Raw genomic sequence first — 14162 nt, 5'->3', positions numbered from 1 at the left:
TGAGCTAGACACAGCCCTGGGCACCATGGTGTCACAGTCATGACTAAGATATCGTTCCTGCCCTCACAGAACTCAAAATTTAACCTAATGTTAGCTGTTAAGATACCCATGGAGCAAACCAAGCACCGAAAGTCACAATTCTTTATCTGACTTGGAACATCAGGATATTTGAAACTCCACCTCTGACTGGCAAAATCACTTTTATTTCTGCTTCTAATAGACACATAACGAAAGGCAAGGGCTAATGGGATGTCAAAGCAGTGTCATCGCAGCCCCTTAATTGATTTGAAGGTGCTTGTGTAACTATTCAAGGCAAAAAGATGTTCTCACCGATGGGAGACAGAGAATGTACAATTTGCATTTCATCAGAAAAAAAATTCCTTGGTTTCCTCTACAAAGCACTAATGTTCTCAAGACTGCTGACTGTGCTATTTTGAGAAATAGCCAGCATGCCCTCCGCACAGTTAGAGAGTGAGAGGAAATATTGCCTCCCCAGGTGTCAAATTTCCTCTCTGCAATGGAAGGATGTGTGGGACAGCATTTCAAACACAGTCACAGAGGAAAAAGGAGACTGACAAGTAAGATGGAGGGATGAGAGGTAAAACATGTTGAGAAGGAAGCTGTCAGAAGTAGATCCTGTTTGTGCATCAGAAGTGTCCTAATTAAAAATGCCCATCATGGGGCTGGCCCCGTGGCCGAGTGGTTAAGTTCGCGCGCTCCGCTGCAGGCGGCCCAGTGTTTCGTTGGTTCGAATCCTGGGCGCGGACATGGCACTGCTCATCAAACCACGCTGAGGCAGCGTCCCACATGCCACAACTAAAAGGACCCACAACGAAGAATATACAACTATGTACCGGGGGGCTTTGGGGAGAAAAAGGAAAAAATAAAATCTTTAAAAAAAAAAAAAAAAAAAAAAAAAAAAAAATGCCCATCATGAGAGCCTTTGGGGAGGAGAGAAAAAAAAAGATGCCCACATCTCTGCAACACGAGAGATCTCAGAGAAAAGGCAGGACTCTGGGCTCCGCTCAACTGTAGTATTCACGCTGGTGGCTATATTCTGGCATCTGGGATATTAACCGCTTCTAGGACTCAACCCAGGAAATCTGCATCTTCATCAAGGATGCCTTTGCTTTTAAAGAATGTCCCAAATTCAGTTGAAATATAGAAGTTGGAGACTTTGAGGTGTCACTGTGCAATTTGGGCCTCAGTTCTTCCAATTTCTCAGCAATAACGATTTCCTTCTTTCCCATAATTGAAGTCCTGAGCCTTCTATGTTTACAGTGACATTAGGCAATTCCCTAGATGCACTAGGCCAAATTAAATAAAGGGCTGCAGGGAAATTTATCTATGAAGCATGAATCTTTAATAAGCCTTCACCCCTATAACTCTTATAGTGGAGAGAGACTCCCAGAAACAGATTCTAGTCACCCATGAAGGCTGGGTGGCCTTGAGCAGATAAATGAGCACCCCTGGCCTTCTTCTGCTTCATGTATAACATAAAAGGGCTAGATTAGATAATCATGGAGTACTCTCTACTCTACATTCTTCCCAAATGTCCATCTTCCTTCCTCGGAAGTGGTTAGGGGCCATTGTTAATATGTGGTGGGTTTGTGGTGAGAGAGGAATGGTGGCAGTTAAGAAGATGGGCTCTCCTATTAAACTCCCTGGGTTCCATCTCACCTCTACTACTCACTAGCTGGGTGACTTTGCACAAGTTACTTAAGCTCTCTGTGTCTCCATTTCTTTATCTGTTAAGTGAGGATAATAAGAGTCCCTATATCTCATACAGTTGCTAAGATTAAATGAAATATCTACGCAAAACGCTTGTTTATAGTACCTGCTATATAATGAACATGCAACAAATGTTTGCTGAAATGATGTGTTTTATACATCTAGTGGCGGGAGAGGATACTTTCTCTGCAGGATCGACCACACATGTGGTCAGAAGCAGACCTGTCAAAGTCGAGTGATTCCTGGAGGTGTGAAGGAGACCCCTTTCCTATAACACAAATAAATGTTATTTGCTGATTTCAAAATTTCTTTTATAGTGTAAAAGGAGAGCAATTATACATCAGTTTGAATTCATAGTCTGTTGTAAGTAACTTTTACTAGTTTATCAATTTATTGGAAATAGACATTAAAAAAGGGTACTTGATGGAAGAAAGAAGGAGAATGAAAGGATAAATAAAGGATAGAGCAAGAGAAAGACAGATGAATAAAAGACCAGCTTCTATAACCTTCTACTCTTGCTTGGTTTCCGTCCCACTCCTATCTATATTTATGGTTCGGATTTCGTTTGTATCCATATAATAAGTACCTTTTTCAAAATGGATCAGAAGGAATGCAAATATAGACTCAATTTGGGGAGGCCATATACAGGCCATTTACATGATTTGGTCATGTTGAAAATTTTGGTTTTATTAAGACAGGTCTTATCCTGAACCCCAGAGGAGTCTTTCCACTGGCAGCAGCCAAACTGGAGTTTTTTGTATATTCCAAGACATTCCTGGTGCTCAATACAACTGAGCCATTCACAGAGTGTCCCTGAGGATTGATTCCATCAGCCACCCTGCTCTAACCCTGGGAACACTGGGCCAAAGCTTGAGTCTCAAGAAAGACCTTAAAACTGACCAGAGTGCAATATTCGACACAATCATCTCCAGAATTTGGCAGTATGAGCCCACACCCACAGATTTCAGCCAAACTCAAGCCAGAATATATTCAACAGCCCAGTGAGTTATATGGCCACCTGACCGCTGGCTCCTCGTTGAAAATAACTTGATAAAATACACCTGACAGGCATGAAGTTCAGTAGAGAGAGGCCAGATAAAGATCATGACCTCATTAAATAAAAAACACACCATTACTGTTTTTTCAGCTAGCAGGATTAACTCATCAGTCATACAGAACTATAGTATTTATTTATGTATTTCCCTGATGCAAAGACATCATAACAACACAACCTAGAATTATACGGCAGCCCAGACGAAAGCAAGGGAGGAAGAAAAGAAGGGAGAGGTGGAAGAAGTAAGGACAAAAGGCTAGTTCTAAAATTAGTCCAAACAAAAAGTGAGCTATCCAAGGAATAGCACAACCTAGCTACAGTCCAGGGGAGATTTTGTGTGCCTTTGTATGTCACATTCATTCAGATGTCATTGCTTGACTTTTCTGTTGTCTTATTGACTAAATCAAGTCAACCACACAGCCAATCAATTGTTCAAAATAAGCTGCTGACCCCTTTCAGGGATAGAGACAATACGTTCCGGAAAGCAACAGTTTTAGTCATGCTGCACGATACAAACTATTCTACAAAGTGGTCATTCAGTAATAATTTGTTGATTGGTTCTGTTACTCTAATAACAAAAAAAACTTAGGCTCAAAATGGTCCAATTATTATTTTTAAATCAAAATCTACTTATGAAATCTGCCTTTTAAATGAACTTAAGCATTCTTCGAGAATGTTCATTTGTAAGAGTCCAGAAAAGGAAACAACCAATTATTTCCAAGAAAACTTTGCAGATTTTCTTTCAGTTGATAGTATGCACAAGGACAAGAGACAATAACTATAGCTTCTTTCGAAGAGATTGAGCCTTTATGAGTTCTATTAATGACACACAAAAGCAACAGCAAGAGAAGACTGACCTCGTTTCCTGTTATCTATTGAAGAGTACATGAGAACATGCACTGTTGAATTGGGCATTTTTAATCAATGTTTAGTCACTTAGGATAGAGAGAATGTACTGCTCCTTTCATTAATATTAAATGAACAGAGCTTTTCTATATTCTGGGGTACAGAGAAAGAAATCACTGGCCTCACTTGACCAGTTTTCATGAAATAGATACTTAAGACTTTTTGCTGAAATTTAACAGATGTCATAGTTACATGGCAAGCAGAGGTACTTATAAAAGAATAAGCCCTGAATGGAGAAAACAGCAGAAGCAAACATTTCAGGTGTATTTCCCTTTCACAGATTTACACAGTACTCAAAAATAGACACCAAAATGCAGTGACTACTAAAAACAAAAGAGAGCTCAAAAAGTTTTTCAAGTAAATTCCTTCAAACTTTCAAAGAATCCTGCTAAAGAGAATAAGGACATAGAGGACAGTCAATGAGGAAATAAGAAAAATGATTTCCAAAATGAAATGGAAAGAAAATGGAGATTCTTAAAATAGAATTAGACAGAAAATGACAAATTTGGAAAACAGGCAAAGATCCAACATACACATAATTGGTATTTCAAGAGATTAGAAAATCTGAAACTGTAATAAGTTTTTTTCAAAGATCTGAGAGAAGAAAATATTCCTGAAATGAAAGAGGACCAAAATCTATAGATTAAAGGATCACATTCCAGGGATGAATAATGGTGAATGATCAGTGCAGACTTGCCCTGGATAAGTTACCATATTTTTGTGGGCATCACGTCAAGAACATCAAATTGACCATGAGAGCAAAACATGTCAGTTCGACCTCAAATTTTCCTAGAGCCATACTCAATGGTAGAAGATAGTGTCTACAAAGTTCTGAGAGAAGGTGAGTGTGATACAACAATTTTATACTTGGCCAAAGTACCATGAGATGAGAAAGGCCAAAGGTATACATCCTCATATATTCCAAATTCAGGTAATATCGTACCTGCTTGGGCAAAACAATGACTTGAAGATGAACCCCAGCCACTTAAGATACAAATGAAGAAACCACAGTGAAAAGACTGATTCTGAGCATTGAATAAGTCTAAATATAGAATTAAGACTATATAACTGTGAGCAAAGAATACAAATGTTATAAACCAAGGCAATGTGGAAATACTGTACCTAACAAAATTGAGAGATAAAGAAAGAAGGAGGCAGGAAAATAGTGTAAACATGCTAATCCCCTCTTCTTTCAGAGTTGGGGTCAAAAGATGCAATTTAAAGGAGATAAAGCACAGGCTTATGTATAATACTTTAAAGTACAAAATAACCTCTAGAGAAGCTAAGAATAATCATATAAACAGTACAAATTAGGTTATGGAAGGGAAGGAAGAAAGATGGGAAGAATTGTAAATATCAGTTTTCTCATCTGATATAGACAATAAATAATATTTAAAGATGATAAATTAAGAAATCAAAATTATAAACTCATAGAAGAAAATCAACACAAAAAAATGAAATAAAAGTAGTACAAGCTAAACCATGAGAAATGTAAAAGAAATAAACAAATGAAGCATTAAAAATAAAAATACCAGAAATATAGTCTATAACAGCAAAAGACAAGAAAATAAATGACCATTAAAAGGGAACTGGTTAAGGGGCCAGCCCAGTGGCCCAGTGGTCAAGTTCACAGGTTCCGCTTCGGTGGCCCGGGGTTTGCTGGTTTGGATCCTGCGTGCAGACCTACGTACCGCTTGGCAATCCATGCTGCGGCAGGCGTCCCACATACAACGTAGAGGAAGATGGGCGTGGGTGTTAGCTCAGGGCCAATCTTCCTCAGCAAAAAGAGGAGGATTGGAGGCAGATCCTCAAAGATTAGCTCAGGGCCAATCTTCCTCAAAATAAACAAAACCAAAAAAAGGGAACTGGTTAATTAAATTTTGAAATATCCACATAATGGGATAATATACAAACAATGAGACAGAGTTTTTGTTGAAAAAACCTTCGAGTTATGTGGTAAAGGAAAAAAAAGTAAGACGTCAAATAGTACAGATAGGAGTTTTCCATTTGTGTAAATCAAAAAGATATACAGTGTACACAGACACGTGCACTCACACGCACACACAAATACCTGTTCGGTTAGGAGAAATTCTGTAAATAAAGTGTTGATGGTGATATTTCTTTCTTGGGTGGAAGACTGGCATTGGAGAGTTGAAGAAGACATTTTCCTTTGTATTCCCTTTTGTATGTTTATTAATACTTTGACAAAAATAAAACTGGTTACTTCAAGAAAATGCACACGAATATTCACATACATATATATTCATATATATGTAGACATATATACATACAAATACATGTATACACATAAATACATATATACACATAAATACATACATATATAAAAACACATATTTCTTAAGAGAGACTAACAGCCATGTGTATAATTAAGGAAGCATCACAAACCAAAAGAACAAACAATGCATTAACCAGTAAATTTTGCCAGGAAAATAAGAAAAAAAATCAAGTTCGATTTCTCACCTGATATCAAGATAAATCCCAGGGGCTGGCTCCATGGCCGAGTGGTTAAGTTCACACACTCCGCTGCGGCGGCCCAGGGTTCAGATCCTGGACCTGGACATGGCACTGCTCATCAGGCCACGTTGAGGTGGCGGCCCACATCCCACAGCTAGAAGAACCTCAACTAAGATATACAACTATGTACGGGGGGTGGGGGGTTTGAGGAGATACAGCAGAAAAAAAAAAGGAAGATTGGCAATAGTTGTTAGCCCAGGTGCCAAACTTTAAACAAAAAAAAAAAAACAGATAAATCCAGAAAGATAAAAACAAGAATGTAAAAATTAAAACAAAACTAGAAGAAGCTGTAAAGGCATATTTAGTTGATATTCAGCTGGGGCAGGATTTTCTAAACATTATAAAAGGCAAGAAAAAAGTGAGGACTCATTCAAACAATATGGCAGTGAAAGGGGTTAAATTGCCTGGTATTTGGAAAGCCCTTCTAAATTAGGGAGGAAGATATATTTCTATCCCAAAGAAAAATGCCCAAGAGAATAAAAATAGATGAATCTATATATTTCTACTGAGCACTGACTTGTGCTCACCATACTAGACCTTGGGAGTTTAGAAGACAATGAAGACCATGATGCTTGCAGTCTGGTGGAGGAAGAACATTCTAGAATTAGGTGGATTCTCATCTCATGATTAGTTGGTCAAAATTGATTGACGTCGTAGTTATAAAAGGATCCACAACTGGTTACTCTCTTTTATAATCATTTAAAGCATTTTCAAGCCAGCTGTCACTCATTACCAACTGGGATACATTTTATAATATTAATGGATATAACAATATCAATGTGTCGCTCAATCTATGCTACATGCTAGGCATTATCTTATTTGGTCCTCACAACTCCAGGAGATTGCTATTCTTTTTTTATTTCTTTTTTTCTTTTTTCTTTTTGTTTTACTTGAGGAAGATTGTCCCTAAGCTAGCATTGGTGCCAATCTTCCTCTATTTTGTATGTGGGATGCTACCAAAGCATGGCTTGATGAGTCATGTGTAGGTCCATGCCCAGGATCTGAACCGGCGAACCCCGGGCCACTGAAGCAGAGTGCATTAACTTAACTGCTAGGCCACTGAGCCAGCCCCAGGGAGACTGCTATTCTTATTTTTCCCATTTTGCAAACGGAAAAACTTTGGGGCTTCAAGAGATTATGCAATTTATCCAAACTCACACATTTGGGCAAAGGTTGAGGCGTGATTTTTAAGTCCTCCCCAACCTCAAAATCCATGCAACAAAGTGACAACATTTACAAAGAACAAAAGTGGTCAGAAACATATATGCCAGGTCAGATAAGGTGCTCCAAAGACACAAGCTAGCTCTCCATAAAACAAGAATGTCTGCTTTTGCAACATGGACAAAATTAATTTACATTTTTTTAACTTTCCGTTATTTATTTTGACTTTAAAAATACACATGTAGAGACTTTCATATTTGTGGGTTTCATTTTGCCTCTGATTAGTCATTACGGCTGCAGTTTGATTAAAGAAACGATTACCCTTGAACTCGCTCTACATTCCAAGGCAGCGGAGCAGGAAGAAACATATGGCACCAGTGCCATGGCAGCACAATTTTAGGCCTCCCCAAGAATTACGTGGCCGCGGTGGTGATTTGCTATCCACAATTCTGTGACTCCTAATGCAGAGTTGTGGATTCATGGCCTTAAAATGCAAAGCTGTGGGTCAGCCAGGCAGTCTCTCTTGTATTCTGCGCAGTCCAGCTTTTCAGCACACAGCATCGTCACACGACCACTGCTCTCAGGAGAATCTGGACCAACTCAGCATGCAAGGACAATAGGACAGGCGTTTGCTCTGTGAATAGCACGCAGCATGATTACTAGAAGACCTGACTTTGTATGAAGAGAAAGGAAGACGAGTGTGTGTGTGTGTGTGTGCCCACTTTCCATGCACAAAACAGAAAACTGTTCGTTTTCTGAGCATTACAAAGACATTACATCCAATGCTTGCACAATGATGACTTTTTGTGGTTGCAAATGTGTGAGTTTGAAAAATAACATTTCACCTCAACAGCTCAGTATTTACGTTGGACTTTCTTCTCGGTTAAACTCTGAAGTGCCCACAATTCTCATGACTACTGGTCTTCCTAGCTTGTTGAATTTATTTTTTTCTGGAGACCTTTGATGTAGTAATAGATTTTTATTGTGTGAGACTGGTCTACATTCTAGCAAATTTGCAGTTGATTATCCTAACTCATTCAGGACCCGTTTCTAGAGACGGTTTGTGTGACCTTGATTTTTCTTTGCAAACTCACTAAATCTTTTATTATCCTTGCATGGAAAAAAAAAAAAAACCCTCTCATTTAGGAATTAAAAACTGTGTTCTCTCGGGCCTGGCCCCGTGGCCGAGTGGTTAAGTTCGGCGCTCCGCTGCAGGCAGCCCAGTGTTTCGTTGGTTCGAATCCTGGGCGCGGACATGACACTGCTCATCAAACCACGCTGAGGCAGCGTCCCACATACCACAACTAGAAGGACCCACAACGAAGAGTATACAACTATGTACCAGGGGGGCTTTGGGGAGAAAAAGGAAAAAATAAAAAAAATCTTTAAAAAAAAAAAAAAAAAACTGTGTTCTCTCATGAAAAAGATATGGGGTCCTACTTTAGATAATGCTATCAAACTTCCCAACGACTTCTTTCTTTCTTGGACATGCTATACATTCTAGCCCTTGAATCCTGGTAGGAAGCATTACTACACTTATTTTTTATTGTAACATACATGTATGACTTCGTAGAAGGTATTTCAGTTTTAGAAATGGCCCCTTCTCATCAATTCTGTTGTTGATCCTTTGTTGAATCTCATTGTGCCAATAGACAATGGGTACCTTGCTGTCATAAAAAGGTGGGGATTGCTAGTTAGGATGGCGTAACCGCAAACAAGCTTCCTCCTTCCTCGTCCTGTCCCGTAACTGCTCGACTCTTGCTCCCAGATCAGCATGTTACATTATAAGCAAATGCAGTGTTTCCCCACAGGCATGTTCCCATGGGCTATGGCAAGAAAGCACAAAAGGAAGATGGCACACACCCTGTTTTTGAGTAAGAAAGGGAGGGAGTGTCAATACGGATATTATTCAAACATCCTAAAATATGAGAAAGGACAGATTGTTGAAGACAGCAACCAGGAAATTGCAAATATTGTCCCTCATCCACTCAGACTCTGTGGCCTGTGACCTTGAACACCAAGGTCATCCTCATGTTCCTCCTGTTTGAAATCCCTCAAAGGCTCCCTCACCCGCAGGATAAGTGCCATGGGCCTCCGCATGGCACACAAGGACATCTGTGACCTGGGCTCATTCTGTTTCTTGTCACTCGTGGACCCGTTCTTAGGTTCTGCCATCTGCCGAGAATCCCCTTGCCTGCCTTCCCCTGGCTGACATGTCATCCTGTGATACTGTCCTCCCAGAAGACTTGTTCTCTTCCTCCTCTTGGGGCACCCTCATAACATCTTGCCCATGGGTCTCTCATTCTAGTTGGGTTAATTTGTCATTATCACCTGTTTATTCATGTGTTTCCTTGAAGTACTGTCGGGTCCTTGAAGTATGGGGCTGTCTTATTTATCCACCTGTCCTGAAATTCTGCATAGGCTCTGACACATCCTAGGAGTTTATTAAATATGGGTTGAATAAGCAAATTATTTTTAAAGGCTTATCTTCAAAAGGAAAAACTGAAACATATAAAATTAACCTAATTATTTCTTTGCTCTGTTACCTTGAGCAAGTTACTTTTCAATCAAAGTCCCAAATTCCTTACCTGTCTAATGGGCATAATATCACTTACCTCATAGAGTTGTGTGACAATTAAATAAGAAAATGCCTAGAAAGTTGCTTAACCAAGGTCTTAACGTTTACAAAGAATTAAATGAATGTTATGTGTCATTATTGACTAAATAATTAAAGTCAAGTCAACTCTGGACTTCTGACATCCATATTTTTCAAGAGTTAAAGTTCAGAATTATTTGGTGTTTGTTCTCGGTGGGGAATGTTTTCCGTCTCCTTTTGAGGGTTTTGTTGTATTGTGTTACTCTTTTATGTGAATTATGCTGATCCTTCCCTCAGTTTTCCTCCTCTCTGTGTGAGAAGAAACAGCCAGTAATTCAGGTGCCCAGTAATTCAGGGCTGGGTAACCCACACACATGCCGAGTCAGCAGGGACTCCAATTTGCAACCACATCAGCAGACATCATCCTCTGTAAATAGTTCAAAGATTGATGGACACGGCTGTTTTCACTATTCCAAATTACCATATGCGTCCATCACTCAAATCTGTTTCCATTCACAAATAAGCTTCATGATGTTCTTGAAAAAAAGGAAGCATGAATCCAAATTTCTACATACGTCGGTTTTAGTCCTTCTCATTCCCATCGAGGTTTACAAGGGAAGGAGAGGTTTATAAATTGGTGACAGGAGTAAATTGTGCATAATCCCATAGGTCAGCAATGCCTTAGAGCATGTTAAAAAGGAAAGGTCAAATCTCCGGAAGTCAAAAGTTATTTTCCAAGGGCAGCAATCTGATTTTATTTCTTTTATGACCACAAACAGGCCCGCTTCTCTAAAGGTCTCAGAGATTTGCTCGCGTTGTAAGTAGAATTGGAAATAAAGTCAACTTCAGCACTCTGCTAATTGCAGACCACCCTGGTGCTCCAGTCAGGGCGGTCTCCTCCTCGTACCACAAATATGCCACCCTCATTTCCATCTTCTCGCTGTAACTCACACTTTCTCCATCCTCTCTAATTACCTACTGCTCTCTTGGTTCCAAGCTTGGCTCCACTGTTCATTAGCTCTGAGAGCCTGGGAAATTTGCTTAACTTTCCCTAAAGCTCAATTTCCTCATCTATAAAATGGAGATAAAAATAGTATCCATCTCAGAGTGTTGTTGTAATAATTAAATTAGACGATGATTTACATTTTTAGCCCAATTTGTGGCCTATGCTTCGTGACAAATGGCTATTGTTGCTGCTGTTAGTCTGCCTGTCCTACCTACCTATAAAGTTTCGGTTCACCCTACATTTTTCTCAGATAGTTTTTCCCTTCACTGTCCTCTCTTGTATGAGTTTCACTCTTCACTTGATTATATGTATATTTAACACTCTTCATACATGGTACATGATTATATATAACATATATAGCACTTGAGATTATATATATTATATAACACATATACTGCATATAGACATGTACCATAGTGTGCATTTATAAATATATATAGCACTTAGTATCTACAGTCATGTGTCACTTAATGATGGGGATACGTTCTGAGAAACGCATTGTCAGACGATTTTGTGGCTGTGTGAACATCAGAGTGTGCTTACACAAACCTAGATGGTATAGCCTGCTACACACCTAAGCTGTATAGTACTAATCTTGTGGGACTGTCATATACGCGGTCCGTTGTTGAGTGGCATGTCATTATGTTTCACATGACATTATGTTACACATGACTGTATATTTTTTAGCACTCTTCATACTCTTGTACATGCCAAACTCAGTTCCCTTTTAGGCACAGAGAGAGACTGTACCTCCCCATCCTCTTTGTTGTTTGGAGTAGGGGGAGCCCACATGAGTAGTTCTGGCCAAAGAGCTGTGGGTAGACGTGGGTGACATAACACTTTCAGCCCACAGCATTTATTGCTGGTGAGAGACCCTCTAGAGCTCTTTCCCCGGCCCCAATTATTGGTCCTGGAAGCATTTGTTAAGACAAGGCCCTATCAGCCTAGATCTGAGTGACTACAATGAGCAGAACCCCCTGACATCCATGGTGTGTCTATAGTTTAGTGAGACATAAATCTTTTGTTTTAAGTTTCTGATGCTGGAAAGAGAGGTTCTTACCCAGCTTTCCTGACTAACACACATAAGATGGTTTTTACCTTCTTGATTAGAATGGAAATTCTTTAAAGAGAAGGAGCAAAGTCTTACCCTTCTTTGTACCCCATAGCACCGATCCCAGGCCTGGACACATAGTAAGTATCATCTACTTGACTTGGGCCCACCTAATAGTTTCAATATTAAGGGCCAAGATCAAAAAAGAGAATGCTCCCCAACACTAATTTCTAGCCATTAGAGTGGAAATGTGTTAAACTAAATAGTTATCAAAAAATCACACTTGAATAGGATCCTAAAGCCAATATTCAGGTTTCTTTCAAGACAGAGTCTAAGAGTATCTGATGGCAAAACCCTAAAACCAGGTATGGCAGAACTGTAATGGCAGCTGTAAATGAGGCTGGCATGGGTCATGTGACTCAGGGAAGCATAGACCTAAGACCTTATTATCACGGAAGTGGGTTTAGGAATGGTTTTAAGGATAACGCTTTTAAGACATCATTTTGTGAAATCAATTAGTCATGAGGACATCTGCTCAAGAACAAGACCATTTCCTTGTTCCTATAGTGATATTCCTGACACCATTCAGATACCTACAAAGTAAGTTTGGCCCAGAGAGATTGTGGTTCTCCTGGAGAAAATTGCATGACAACTGTGGAGAAGCAGAGCAATTCATAAAACCCAGAGAACATTCCACTTTGTTTTGCTGGATTATGTGCTAGCGGTAGGCCTGGAAATGTCCAAATTTATCAAAAACCAATCCTGAATGGGGATGAGAAGTCATACACTGAGACTTAGTGGGGCAGTTTCAGACGTCTACAAACAAGGGAAGAAAGGGTGGACAGTGGATGACTGAGGATTACCCAAGCATATTTCAAATGAAAAAACACATAAATAAGGTCCTCCTCCAAAGGGTCCCACACTTTGCTCATAATCAGGATCAACAGGCACATTTTTAAGAATACAGATTAGCAGGCAGGTCTCAGACTGACTTACTCAGAATCTCCTGGGATATGGTGGAGGCTGAGAATACACATTATTAACAATATCACCAAGTTGAGTTTGATGATAATTGGGTCTAGGAACCTCAACTCTGCTCTGTTTTTCTAGAAAAGAATTATTCCTTCTGCGGCTGGGGATATTCTGGGTCCCAGAGGGAAAATCAAAGTGCTGCCCATCCTATAAAAAAGAGGCACCTGGAAAGTGGGGAGTGAAGGGGGAGACATTGGTAGGAACTATTCCAACTTTCCCTCCTACCATTTGAGACTCAAGAACGAAGAGGAAGTAGGGGCTCCAAGGAAATCCGGGTGGTCCCCAGCATAGGTTTTCATTACATAACTCTATGGCCAGGTGTTTTCCTGAGGGACAGAGCCTCCGTGTGGTTACTGACAAACCTGAGAGGCATCTCTGGGAGTCTTCCAGCCTTCTGTGTTGCCATTTTACCTGCATCAAGAGAAACTTCAAGGCCGTGTAAATAATGTATATCTTTTCTTAAAAATCAGTGTAAATATTTCATAGACTGTACAGTAAATAATAAATACATTTGGAAAAAACAATCTAAATATTTAATCATTTACAGAGCAACTGTAAGCCTGGAATTGCATATGAATGTTCAAAAAAATCCAATAAATCCTAAATTACATACAAATGGCTCGAAAGTGACCCGAACAGAGTCATGGGCACAGTTTCTTAAATTGCTGTGTTTGTTTCTCAGCCAGGGGAGTGCTAAATCAAGATGTCACAGTCTGTAACAGCCTGCTGGTGAATCATCTGGAATTTTGGTAACTCTGAAGCTCCCATGCCTTCTGATAATACTTGGCGTGCATCTTGAAATAATAAAAAGCCCCCAGCCTATGAGAGAAATTCAGGAAGATCACGCTGTGCAGCTGCTGCTTTTAATGCGAAGAGTTTTCAATCCTGCAATGGCCGTTCTCACAAAAAGACTGGATAATAAACATCCACGCCTCTTGAAAACTGAGCAGGTAATGTTGTCTCCCGCTCAACAGGGGGTCAAATCTTTAAATAAGAAGCTTCAACCAGATAAATGCTTTTCAGTTATCAGAGACATGATTTTTATTCATAAAATAATCAGTCCATCCTGCCTGCAGACTCCTGGTCCTTA

General features: G+C 39.7%; 1 long non-coding RNA gene across 2 annotated transcripts in view; it reads right to left on the bottom strand.

Moving 5' to 3' along the window:
* The window catches only part of LOC138924565 (uncharacterized), a 38720-nt gene that overhangs the window by 10179 nt on the left and 14379 nt on the right, over positions 1-14162 (bottom strand). Inside the window, exon 2 of one of the 2 annotated variants that reach the window (XR_011439512.1) lies at positions 5383-6348. The exons of the other annotated variant lie outside the window; for it this stretch is intronic. This is a non-coding gene — a long non-coding RNA (uncharacterized lncRNA). The remainder of the gene's footprint in view (positions 1-5382; positions 6349-14162) is intronic. 2 annotated transcript variants of the gene reach the window in all.

The sequence above is a fragment of the Equus caballus genome, chromosome 6 (genome assembly GCF_041296265.1).
Source record: "Equus caballus isolate H_3958 breed thoroughbred chromosome 6, TB-T2T, whole genome shotgun sequence".
NCBI classification, from domain to species: Eukaryota; Metazoa; Chordata; class Mammalia; order Perissodactyla; family Equidae; genus Equus; species Equus caballus.
Note: the sequence above shows the minus strand (reverse complement) of the source record. Positions and strands in the feature narration are given on the sequence as shown.